The sequence below is a fragment of the Ictidomys tridecemlineatus genome, chromosome 4 (assembly GCF_052094955.1).
Source record: "Ictidomys tridecemlineatus isolate mIctTri1 chromosome 4, mIctTri1.hap1, whole genome shotgun sequence".
In the NCBI taxonomy this organism is placed as follows: domain Eukaryota; kingdom Metazoa; phylum Chordata; class Mammalia; order Rodentia; family Sciuridae; genus Ictidomys; species Ictidomys tridecemlineatus.
In genome coordinates, this window is record NC_135480.1 from 112,571,128 (window position 1) to 112,584,126 (window position 12,999).

General features: G+C 36.7%; 1 protein-coding gene across 7 annotated transcripts in view; it reads right to left on the reverse strand.

The window, feature by feature from the left end:
• The window catches only part of Arhgap32 (Rho GTPase activating protein 32), a 297,323-nt gene that overhangs the window by 215,864 nt on the left and 68,460 nt on the right, over positions 1-12,999 (reverse strand). The window contains exon 1 of one of the 7 annotated variants that reach the window (XM_040285547.2): positions 5,617-6,227. The exons of the other annotated variants lie outside the window; for them this stretch is intronic. The gene's annotated coding sequence lies outside the window, so the exon portion shown is untranslated. Of the gene's footprint in view, positions 1-5,616; positions 6,228-12,999 lie in introns of those variants that run through there. 7 annotated transcript variants of the gene reach the window in all.

The following is a 12,999-nucleotide window of genomic DNA, read 5'->3' on the forward strand; positions in this document are numbered from 1 at the left end:
ATATTCCCAATGCTCTTCAAGCTGATCATGTGAGCTGCCAGACTCAAGGGGAAAAGCAAGCTGGACTCCCTTCATTTTTCTAACTTGAATCCCAATGGGTACAATATCTCTGTAACTGTTTCACTCAAGTTCTGCTAGGTACACCTATGAACTAGCTGGGGCAATATGGAAATGTCTGCTATGATCTTCTGGGCTCCCACAGTAGCAACTGGAGTGTGGCCACTTCAATATAGCTTCCATCGCAGCTCTCCATTTTCTAGTTGAGAAAACAGAGCACATTTCAAATACTAGTTTGTGATATAGCCTCTGGATCAATTAAGTTCACAGCAGCTTTTCAGATCTCTGTGGTTTTTATGTATCAAATCTATCCATTGTTTCTTCTGTTATCCCATTCACATGGTATATCAATTTCTATCCTTTCATTTTCAGTCTGAGTCTGTCTTTTCCTGAAAAGTGCAAATAACATATAGTTGGGTCTTGTTTTTTAAAGCATCAAAGTAAATATAAAGATCAATGGAACAAAAGACACAAAGGCAAAGCCACATACACAGAGTCATTTGATACTTGATAAAGGTGCAAAAAATATCTTATGGTTTAGATATGCAGTATTTCTCAAAAGCTCATGTGTGAAACAATGCAAGAAAGGTTAGAGGTGAAATGATTGGGTTAAGAAAGTCTTAATCTAACCAGTGCATTAATCCTGATTGGGAGTAACAGAATAGGAACTGTAGGTAGGTAGTGTGTGGCTGGAGAAGCTGGGTTGATCAGGCATTCCAAGCATACCCAGGGAATTTATATTTTGTCCACAGTGAGGAGAGCACGTGGGCAAGCAACGCTCCCTCTTTCTCTCCTCCCACCCCTTGATTCCTGGTGGGATGTCCTGAGCTACTTTCCTCCTCCACGACTTTTTCACCTTAATGTTCTGCCTTACCTTGGGCCCAAACCAACTGAGACAGCCATCTATGGATTAAGACCTCCAAAATCCTGAGCTCCAAAATAAATTTTTCCTCCTCTAATTGTTCTTCTCAGGTTTTTTGGTAATGTCAGTGAAAAACTGGACTAAAACATACTGGAGAAAAGACAGACTTTTTAACAAATGGTGCTGGAAAAAGTGGATATCTATATGTAGCAGAATGAAATTAGATCCCTATCTTTTACCTGCACAAAAATCAAATCAAAATGGATCAAAGATTTAGAAGTTAGACCAGAAACCTTAGAGGTGCTATGGGATACCATTAAATTAACAAGCTTCTGCACAGCAAAGAAAACCCAAGGATGAACACAGTCAACAGAATGGGAAAAAATCTTGCCAACTACTCCTCTGACAAAAGTTTAATATCCAGAATACATTTAAAAATTTTCAAAAACCTCAATGCCAGCTGGGCGTGGTGGTGCACACCTGTAATCCCAGCAGCTCGGGAGGCTGAAGCAAGAGGATCACAAATTCAAAGCTAGCCTCAACAATTTAGCAAGGTCTTAAGAAACTCAGTGAGACTCTCTCTCTAAATAAAATACAAAAATGGGCTGGGGATGTGGCTCAATGGTTACGCACCCCTGGGTTAAATCCCTAGTACCAAACAAACTAACTCAATGCCAGAAAAATAAATAACCAAATCAACAAATGGGCAAAAGAACTAAACAGAAATTTCTAAAAAGAAGAAACACAAATACCACAAAGATGTTCAACATCTCTAGCAATCAGGGAAATGAAAATCATCAAAACTACTTTAAGGTTTCATCTCACTCCAGTAAGAATGCCAATTATCAGAAATATGAATAAAAATAAATGCTGGTGAGGATGTGGGGGAAAGGTACATACATACATTGTTGGTGAGACTGCAAATTAGTACAATTACTTTCGAAAGCACTGTAGATATTCCTCAAAAACCTAGGAATGGAACCACCATGTGATCCATTTATCCCACACTTAGCATCTAACCAAAAGAACTAAAATCGGAATATTACAGCAATGTAGTCACTACAATGTTTACAGCAGTACAATTCACAATAGTCAAATTATGGAATCAACCCAGATGCCCATCAACAGATGAATGCATAGAGAAAATGTGGTACATATACACAATGGAGTTTCACTCAGCCATAAAAAAGAATGAAACAATGGCATTTGCTTTTACATGGATGGAAATAGAGAAAGTCATGCTAAGTGAAATAAGCCAGACTCAGAAGATCAAGGGTCAAATGTTTTCTTTCATATGAAGAAGTTAAGGCAAAATTAAAAGAAAGAAGTATGAGGAAGAGATCACAAAGATACAGAGAACATCAGAGGAGTAAAAGAAAAAGGAAAAGGGAAGAAGGGAGGGGAGAGAAATATGAAATTAATCTAACAGAATCATGTTACAGACATATTAAATGTACCAAAGGGAGTGTCTTTTATGTACATGTAAAAAAGTACCAACCAAAAATTAATAAATAAAGGTGTAAAAGGAAGATCAGTGGGGTAGAGGAGGGGAAAAGAGAAGGAGGGAAGGGTATAAGAAAGAGGAGGAGAAATGGGGACCAATCAAATTCCTTGTATGTATAATTATGTCAAAAGGAACCCAGATACTATGTATCAATATAATAATCTAAATTTTAAAACTTTGTTAAAATCATATGTACTCACATATCCAAACATGTGTCTCTGTATATGTACTGTGTATTCATAGCCTAATACTGCACAATATACAGTTTTATGCATGCTACACGCTGCTATATATTGTTCATGGATGGAACTATATACTTAATGGAGAGGGTATCATGAATGAGTATGACAATGTACTAAATTCAGAAAAATGATTGCTCATAGGTAAAAGGAAAGGAAAATAATATCAGAGTTCAACTACATATGTGATGCTTTGTTTTTTTAAACAAAATGTGAAGATTGGGAAATAGAATAGAGCTGGCATGCTGATTTTTGAATATTTTATATTTTGAACATTTTGAATATTGAATATTGAACATTTTGATATTTGAATATTTCAAATTTTTTTAAAAGAAGACCCCAAAAAATGATACTGCAACAATTCAGGAGAAATTACTTCACAAATTATCTAATTCTGAAGTGTTTAGCTAAGATTTTCTTTTACTTTTCAAATGTTATCTAGTTGATCCATGCTATTTCATAACTGTAAACTATCTGATTTCAAAATACACAATTGAACAGTGATTTAAAGAAAGCCCTGTGACAATACCAACAATATACATATAACACATTATTTTAAAAAATGAATAACTAAGTCCAAAAATGTGGTGCCAACATTGCGCCCTAATACCTGGTACCTACGAATATTATATTATTTGGAAAAAGGATCTCTACAGATTTAAGTTACAGATCTTGGGATGAAATCTTCCTGAATTACAGGTGGGTTCTAAATTCAATGAGAAGCATCCTTAAAAGAGAGAGGAAGGAATAAACATAAAAAAGAGAAGCCATGTGGAGACAGAGGCGTTGATGGAAAGATACAGTCACAAGTCAAAGAACACCTGGAACACCCAGGAGATAGAAGAGGCAAAGAACCTTTTTGAGAGTTAATCTGGATGGTCAACTTGATTGCATTGAGAGATGCCTAGGATTAAGAGAATTCTAGGTTCATCTATGGTTTCCAGAGCCCAATCATCCGCACATAGGACAGCAAACTGAGTAGGGAGATCAGCCTTGAATGTGGGTGGCACCATCCAATAGTCTGTGAGGTAAGGAGACAACACAATCAGAAAAAGAGAAAGCTATGGCAGATGCAAGTTCAATTCTTCTTGAGTGGGTGTGTCTACTGCTGCAACCAATTGACTGAGGACATCAGACTCTAGCTCCTTCACTTTTCTAATGTGGACTCTAACCAGCAATTCTTCAGGGACTTTTCAGACCTTCAGGTCAGACATGGGCTGTTTTATTGGTCGCTCTTGTTCTGAGGTTCCAGCTTCTTGAACTGAGCAGCTACTGGTTCCTTTGGTTCTCTAGCCTACAGACTGCCATTATGGGACTATCCAACTTCTGATCATGTGAGTTGATTCTAATAGATCCCCTTCTGTGAGAACCCTAATACAACTCTCCAGCCTTCAGAGGGAGTGCAGCCCTGAAAACATCTTCATTTCAGACTTCTGCCTTCTAGAACTCTAAAAGAATAAACTTTGTGGCTTTAAATTGCCAATCTTGTGATCATTGGTTATGGCTACTTCCCAAACATTCCCCTACTAATTCAACTACTTAACATACATAGCACCTACCACAGACTTCACCTGCTCCACAATTTCTTCCTACATCCACTAAGCTCCTCCTATACTCTTTCCTGAGTCCCTACCCTTAGAGGCTATGTGTGTAAATATCTATAATCTGTTCTGAAAACTTCAATCTTCTTCAGCAAAAGTGAGTTTGTACCAATTGTGCCGGAATTCAGGAGTGGCTAAATAAAAGAGCACCATGCACAAAATTACAGTGTATGAGTGAGAAGACAACCACTACTGAGCCTGCTCTTCCAATAAGAAAAAGGAAATACACACACATACACACACACACACACAGAGTACCCTTGGGCAGTAGTTATATAACAAAGAAACCCAAGAGTAAGTGATATTATTGAAGTACAGTATCTGGTTAAGGAAAACTACAGACTTTGGAAGACAATATAACATGATGTGATTATAAAAATCAATCTAATTGTGGGGTTGGGGTTGTGGCTCAGTGGCAGAGCACTTGCTTCACACATGTGAGGCACTGGGTTCGATCCTCAGCACCACACAAAAATGAATAAACGAAATAAAGATATTGCATCCGTCTGTAAATAAAAAAATTTTTTTAAAAAATCAATCTAATTGAAATGTGATGGTTGTATTAAAAGATGTTTATAAACCTAAGATCAGTTCACAAATGGTTTTTTATCTTATCTAACTACACAAAATCAGAAATAATAGGATTATGCAGAAATTCTGACAGCTGATACTCCACTGCTTTCAGCCACCCAAATCTCAAAGGTCCCTGGTAATTGTGATATCACCCTCTAACCACAGTTCAGGATGGGCTGCAATGCTCTTGCTCTACTGATAAAGAAGCATCTGTACATCCCAGCATCGGAACACAGGACAGTAATGTAGAAAAAGAGAGCAAGAAATAGCTGGTGGAATAAGGGCAGATGTTCCCAGCTAGAGGCCAGAATAGGGCTTACAAGACAATAGGCAGTGGGAGAACCAGGATTTCTACCACAGAAAAAAGCAGTGGTAGAAACCATATAGGAAAGGACTGGAGATTCAAGAGCCAGTTTCTATATTTGCTCAATATTCAAAAAAATCAACTCAAGTGGACAAGTGACCTTCAGTCAACACTACTAAAATCATAGAGCAAATTGCTTATAAATTAACATTCTGCTTTTTTACCATTACAGAGCATGTCTTAAAAACTGAAAGCTCATCTCTCCCTCAAAATCCAAAACTTATGAGCAAATCCCAACTGCTCTACTTATAAAACACACCCCAAATCTAGTTCTCTCTTTTCCATTATTACCACCACAATCCAAGCTGTAATTTTTTTTGTCTAAATTAGCAACAACTTCTACTTGAGCTCCTGATTTCCACTGCCTAGCAGAGACAGAGATATTTTCAAACTCTAAGGAAGATCATATCACTCACCTGTTTCAATTACTCCAGACACAGTAGTGCTCTGGTGCCTGCCAGTCTCCTCTCACTTTCTTCAATTCCAACCACAAGAGTTCTCCATCCAGTTCTGCTGTAGACCTCATTCACTTCTTCTCCAGGGACTCTGTGTTCAGTATTCCCTCACCATAAGACCCTGATTTTTACCCAGAAGCCTGTTCATCCAAGTCAGTTTAATGTCCTACCCTCCTGGAGGCCTTGCCTATCCATACAAACAACTCTTCCTAACCTCTTGCCAGTCCTTACCTTTCATCATTAGAAAGTGCCTCAAGACTACACTTCCTTAATCAGCTCCCCAACATTCGTCTTCATTCTTTTTATAACTCTATAACATTTCTGGTTGAGTGAGAAACAAATGATTCTCAACACTGAGATATTTTATGAAGTGAAGACTACTATGCAACAACCTAGTAGAAGTCTAACACCAACCATTGGTTTCAGGGTAGGAAATAGAGACATGCCAAGAACAGTGGCACATGCCTGTAATCCCAGAAGCTCGGGAAGCTGAGGCAGTGGCTCAGTGGTTAAGCTCCCCTAAGCTGAATACCTGGTACAAAAAAAAAAAAAAATGGGGACATCTACACTCAACAGAATACCAGGCAGTCCTAAAAAAAGATGACAGAGACACATTTCATACAGATTGTGAATTATGTAACATATAAAAACTTTTTATTCCAAAGTACAAAACAAAAATTAAAAGTTCATCTCTTCCTTGAAATATATATAATAAGCTACCATTTCTATTTTAAGGAGGTAAAGGAAATATATAATAATTATACACACACACTTGCCAGTGCTTAAAATATCTCTAGATATTTTAAACAATTAAATTTCTTTTGAATTTTGAACCATTTCAATATTTCAACTCTTCAAAAATAATTTTAAATTTGAAAATAAGAGATTACAATGAAAAACATGTTTTCTGAAGAGTACCAATGAGTCTCAATGTGTTCTTCCAAAGAGAAACCACTAAAAGGCAGCTATTCTTACCATCTTAATTTTGTATACTCACAATCTGGATGACAAAAATACTGTCAGCAGAAAAAGAATATATTGTTCAATGGTTCTGACAAATCTTATTTGAAGCTTTTTAAGAATTTTAAGTTAGATTTCACCAAATGAGTTAACTCTCTTCACATTTAGAATGCAATATTACTTACCTATATATAAATTTTATCTATTTCAGCTTAAAAAATATTTGTTCATATTACCGAAACCATACAACCAATCTATAGTATTCCATATCCAACTTCTGAAATCACTAGTAAGATAGTTCATATTTTTAACTGGAAAAAAATAAATCAGCCTTATTTGTTTTTTGGAGTACAGAGTCTCCACTTGCTGTCTAATGAAGAACTTTGGTAGACAGAGGGCAGGAGTGCTTGGTGTTAAATAGCCAAGTATTTATCTATCAAATCACCTGTAATTTCTACTCAAATGGAACATCTTCCTGGAGGGTCAATTTTAAACACTGTTATATTTACATAAAATGAATATATTATGATACATAAATTATATAAAAGATATGGGTATTATAAAGATAAATACGAAATTTCAAAAAATTCAGAGCTATTTAACTCACAGGTGACTTAGGTATAGCACAGTGAAAACTTTATAACTTGTTAGCCTACTATCAGCTGGATTTTTTTCTAGTTTTGTAAAAATGTATACAAATGAGAAAATAAGATTCTACTTACCTAGTCTTTATTCTTAACCTTAAAACCAACGCTGGTAACCAATCACCTTTATTTTTATATCTACAGAAACCAAGAGAATACATTGTTTTCATACACATAAAGCATACATTCTTCAGGTGGTTTAGGGATAAAACCTAGGGCCCCATGCATGCTAAGCAAGTGCCTCTTGAGCACCTTATGCACTGTTTTGGTTAGTTTTTTCAAGTGACTTCCTCTAAACAAACTCTGACTGCTACCTTTTTGACTGCTTTCCCTGCTACTATTTTCCAGTGCTATACATTTTAGTACAATACTATAGCTCTAATGGTACTTCTGTTGCAGCAGCTGCCATCAGTATACTGCTGTGTATAGTGCTTGAGAGAGCAAACTATCAAAAGAATTCAATATTTACATTTACATTTGCACAAATCCTAATGAAATTTGCAAAATTCCTGAACAGGTCATTCTGGATGATTCTAAGGCAAAATTAAAATTAACTGTTTTTCATATTATTTCCTCAATGTCTAGTGCATTTTCTCACCCACTGATTCTTCTTAACCATTTTTTTTAACATTTCTTATCACAGAGCAGAGAAAGGAGTAGGATATCAAGAGTCAATGGAAGTTTCTAAGTAGTTCCTTTTCTATAGGTAATGACCAGAATACTGCCATTAAGTGTTATTATATGAAATAAGTTGTAAACAACTGGGTGTTTTTTTATCTGTCATTATTGCAGCATTGTTTTCATAAGACCACTATGTACAACTTATTGACTCTTAATTCATATTCAGAAGACTCAGGAGAAATAATGTTTTTTTCCTTCTTGTTGTCTCTTGGTTTATTAAAATCTGTATTTCATGCAATGAACCTAGTTATCTCACCTGAGAGATACAACATTATAAAAGCATCTAAAGAGTATAACTACAACAAAAAAAGAAAAATTAAGGAAAAAAATAATAAAAACCTTAAGAAACATAAAGATTACCTAATAAAGATATCTACTCAAAAAGTAAAAAACTCAAAAACTGTAACATATCATTTCACTAAACCATATTGTATGTTTAGCACACACTAAGATACATAAGATATTCAAACACAACCATAGTATAACTTTTTAAATGCAGTTACAATTCACCAGGCTTGGTGGTGCATGCCTGTAATCCCAGCAACTCAGGCACCTGAGGCAGGAGGTTTGTAAGTTTAAAGCCAGCCTCAGGATCTTAGTGAGACTCTAAGCAACTTAGTGAGACTGTCTCAAAATAAAAATTAAAAAGGACTAAGGATGTAGCACAGTGGTTAAACAACCCTGGATTCAATCCCTGGCACACACACATACACACACACACACAAAAAAAATGCAGTTACAGGCTAGAGTATGGTGGTAGGTTCCTGTAACATTAGAGGCTGAGGCAGAAGGCATATCAACCTTGAGGCCAATTGGGGCAACTTAACCAGACCCTGTCTCAAAAAGCAGGTGAGAACAGGGGCTGGGGATACAGCTCAGTGGTAGAGTGCTTTCCAAACATGTATAAAGCCTAGCATGTGTGGAAATTATAGAACTTCAAAAATATACAACTTAATTTTTTTTTAATTTTTAAAAGCAGAATGATGTCTCATTCTCATATTAATAAGTATTGTTTTAGATGACACATTAATACAAAATAAGGTGCTTACTAAAATAAAAATGCAAAACAAATTTAGCTTTAAATAAACTTGATATAGTTAATTTCCCAAAATAAGAGCAAAGAATAATAAAAAAAATCACTGAATTCCTAATCTACATGAATTATTTATATAGAAATTACTAAGGCTGGGTACAGTGGCTTACACCTGTAATTCTGGCTACTTGGGAGGCTAAGGCAAGGAGGATCACAAGTGCAGTACCAGGCCCCGCAAATTAACAAGACCATGCCTCACATAAAATTTAAAAAGGGGTAAGGAGGTACTCAGTGGTAGAGTACCTGGATAGCATGGGTGAGACCCTGTTTAATCCTCAGTACCACAAAAAAAAAAAAAGTAGACAGATTTCATGAAAACTGAATGAATTCTTAAATATAAACTAATATTGCTAAATGCTTTTGGAAAATTAGAATATATAACAATTATCAAACTATAAAAACACATGCACACAGTAGTCTATGCATATAAATACTATGCCCCATTTATTATATACCAACTATATGATACATATATGTTCATAATTTAATTCACATACCAACACTGTATGGAAGCCAGGTAATATCATTCCCATTTTACTCATTAGGAACACTGACTCAAAAAAGATTAAGTAACTTCTTTAAAAATCATGACACGGATTCCAACATGGCGGCGGGCGCGGAGAGATCAAGTCTCTGACCTCTTCAGCTGTGCGGGCATAGGGAGTCGTAAACAACCTAAATTCTGTTTGCTCAGGATCACTAGGCAATGCTGAGCTGACGTGGATCTGGGGCGAAGTGTCTGGGCCTCTCAGAACACACACTGAGCCCGGATCGGCTGAATTCAAGCTCCCATTCGCCTGCTTCCCGCAGACAAACACCTGTGACTCAGCACTAATCCATCCGGCTGAAACAACCGGTCAGCCCTTCTGATCATACAAAGGTAAATGCCTACCGAGCCTTCATAGGTAGTGGCAACAGGTTTGAAATGGGGCTTGGGAGAGACAGTAAGGACCCACTCGTTGCATTGGTCACCCGGCAAAGGGAAACGAACTGTCGCCATTTGCAAGAGATACCACCATGGCAGAGAACTGACATCATCAGACTGCAGCAGAGGACATAACTACATTGAAACCTGCGACTACAGGTGTGTAATCCCCTAGCCTTCCCTCTCCACACATCCGGGAAACCTTAAGGGCCACTCCCAGCTCTCCCGTAAGGGCCCCTCCCAGCGATATTACCAAAAGTTCTCTATAGGTTTAATGCAATGCCAATCAAAATCCTAACAGCATTTCTTGTAGAAATAGATAAAGCAATCATGAAATTCATATGGAAAAATAAAAGACCCAGAATACCAAAAGCAATTCTAAGCAGGAAGTGTGAATCAGGCGGTATAGCGATACCAGATTTCAAACTATATTACAGAGCAATAGTGACAAAAACAGCATGGTACTGGTACCAAAACAGGCGGGTGGACCAATGGTATAGAATAGAGGACACAGAGACTAATCCACAAAGTTACAACTATCTTATATTTGATAAAGGGGCTAAAAGCATGCAATGGAGGAAGGATAGCATCTTCAACAAATGGTGTTGGGAAAACTGGAAATCCATATGCAACAAAATGAAACTGAATCCCTTTCTCTCGCCATGCACAAAAGTTAACTCAAAATGGATCAAGGAGCTTGATATCAAATCAGAGACTCTGCGTCTGGTAGAAGAAAAAGTTGGCTCCGATCTACATATTGTGGGGCTGGGCTCCAAATTCCTTAATAGGACACCCATAGCACAAAAGTTAATAACAAAAATCAACAAACGGGACTTACTTAAACTAAAAAGTTTTTTCTCAGCAAGAGAAACAATAAGAGAGGTAAATAGGGAGCCTACATCCTGGGAACAAATTTTTACTCCTCACACTTCAGATAGAGCCCTAATATCCAGAGTATACAAAGAACTCAAAAAATTAGACAATAAGATAACAAATAACCCAATCAACAAATGGGCTAAGGACCTGAACACACAATTCTCAGAGGAGGATATACAATCAATCAACAAGTACATGAAAAAATGCTCACCATCTCTAGCAGTCAGAGAAATGCAAATCAAAACCACCCTAAGATACCATCTCACTCCAGTAAGATTGGCAGCCACTATGAAGTCAAACAACAAGTGCTGGTGAGGATGTAGAGAAAAGGGTACACTTGTGCATTGCTGGTGGGACTGCAAATTGGTGCGGCCAATTTGGAAAGCATTATGGAAATTTCTTGGAAAGCTGGGAATGGAACCACCATTTGACCCAGCTATTGCCCTTCTTGGACTATTCCCTGAAGACCTTAAAAGAGCATGCTAGAGGGATACTGGCACATCAATGTTCATAGCAGCACAATTCACAATAGCTAGACTATGGAACCAACCCAGATGCCCTTCAATAGATGAATGAATTAAAAAAATGTGTCATTTATACACTATGGAATATTACGCAGCACTAAAAAATGACAAAATCATGGAATTTGCAGGGAAATGGATGGCACTAGAGCAGATTATGCTTAGTGAAGCTAGCCAATCCCTAAAAAACAAATATCAAATGTCTTCCTTGATATAATGAGAGCAACTATGAACAGAGTAGGGAGGAAGAGCAGGAAAAAAAAGATTAACTTTAAACAGAGACATGAGATGGGAGGGAAAGGGAGAGAAAAGGGAAATTGCATGGAATTGAAGGGAGACCCTCATTGCTATGCAAAATTACATATAAGAGGTTGTGAGGGGAATGGGAAAATAAACAAGGAGAGTAATGAATTACAGTAGATGGAGTAGAGAGAGAAGATGGGAGGGGAGAGGAGCGGGGATAGTAGGGGAGAGGAAAGGTAGTAGAATACAACAGTTACTAATAGGGCATTATGTACAAATGTGGATGTGTAACCGATGTGATTCTGCAATCTGCATTTGGGGTAAAAATTGGGAGTTCATAACCCACTTCAATCTAATGTATGAAATATGATATGTCAAGACCTTTGTAATGTTGTGAACAACCAATAAAAAATAATAATAAAATAAAAATCATGACACTATCTTTTTTTTTTAAGCTGAACACAACATCTTTATTTCATTTTTATGTGGTGCTTACTGAGGATTGAACCCAGTGCCCCACACATGCCAGGCAAGCACTCTACCACCACAACCCCAGCCCCATGACACTATTTTTTTAAAAAAAGGAGCCAGAATTCAAATGTATGTAATGACAACAAGGATCATTCTATTTGCTATGTTTGTTACTCAACCACATTCATATAGTTCTATGACATTTGGAACTGAGATTCTGAACATGTATGAAACTTGGTTTATACAAAATCTGCTTAAATACTGAAACTTCTAAATAAATATTATATGGCCTAAAACATTGTAACTTTGAAAAAAAACATATGAGAAGAAGACCACAATATTAACCAGGGGGCTACAAAATAACTGATTGCCTTTTTATATGTAGACTATATTTTAAACACACACAGTAAACAAACACAATTAAGATTTTTATATTAAAATGAAATATTATTTTCACAAATTTTAAAGCTCTAAAATATTAATATAGCTTATTACATAGTAAAAGATGACTTTCCTACTTTCTATGTGGTCCTTCTACCTCGAACCTTTGCCCTTTAACAGAATGATATTTTTTTCTTCTTTTTCATAGTTGTTGATGGACTTTATTTTATTCATTTATTTATATGTGGTGCTGAGAATCGGACCCAGTGCCTCACACATGATAGGCAAGCATTGTACCACTGAGCCACAACCCCAGCACAGAATGATATTCTTTTATTTCACTTAGAATGATAGTTTTATAGTTAACATCTTTCTGTGTTGAGAGATCAGCAATCTACTGCATAACTTTGTTTATTCCTCATAGCAGATCTAGAAGGTAGGTACTATCATTACTCTCATTTTGTAGATGAGTAATCTCAAGATTGGTCAGATTACTTAAATTAGCCAGGGTGAGATAGCCAGGAGGTGACCCAGGAGAAATGACTCCCA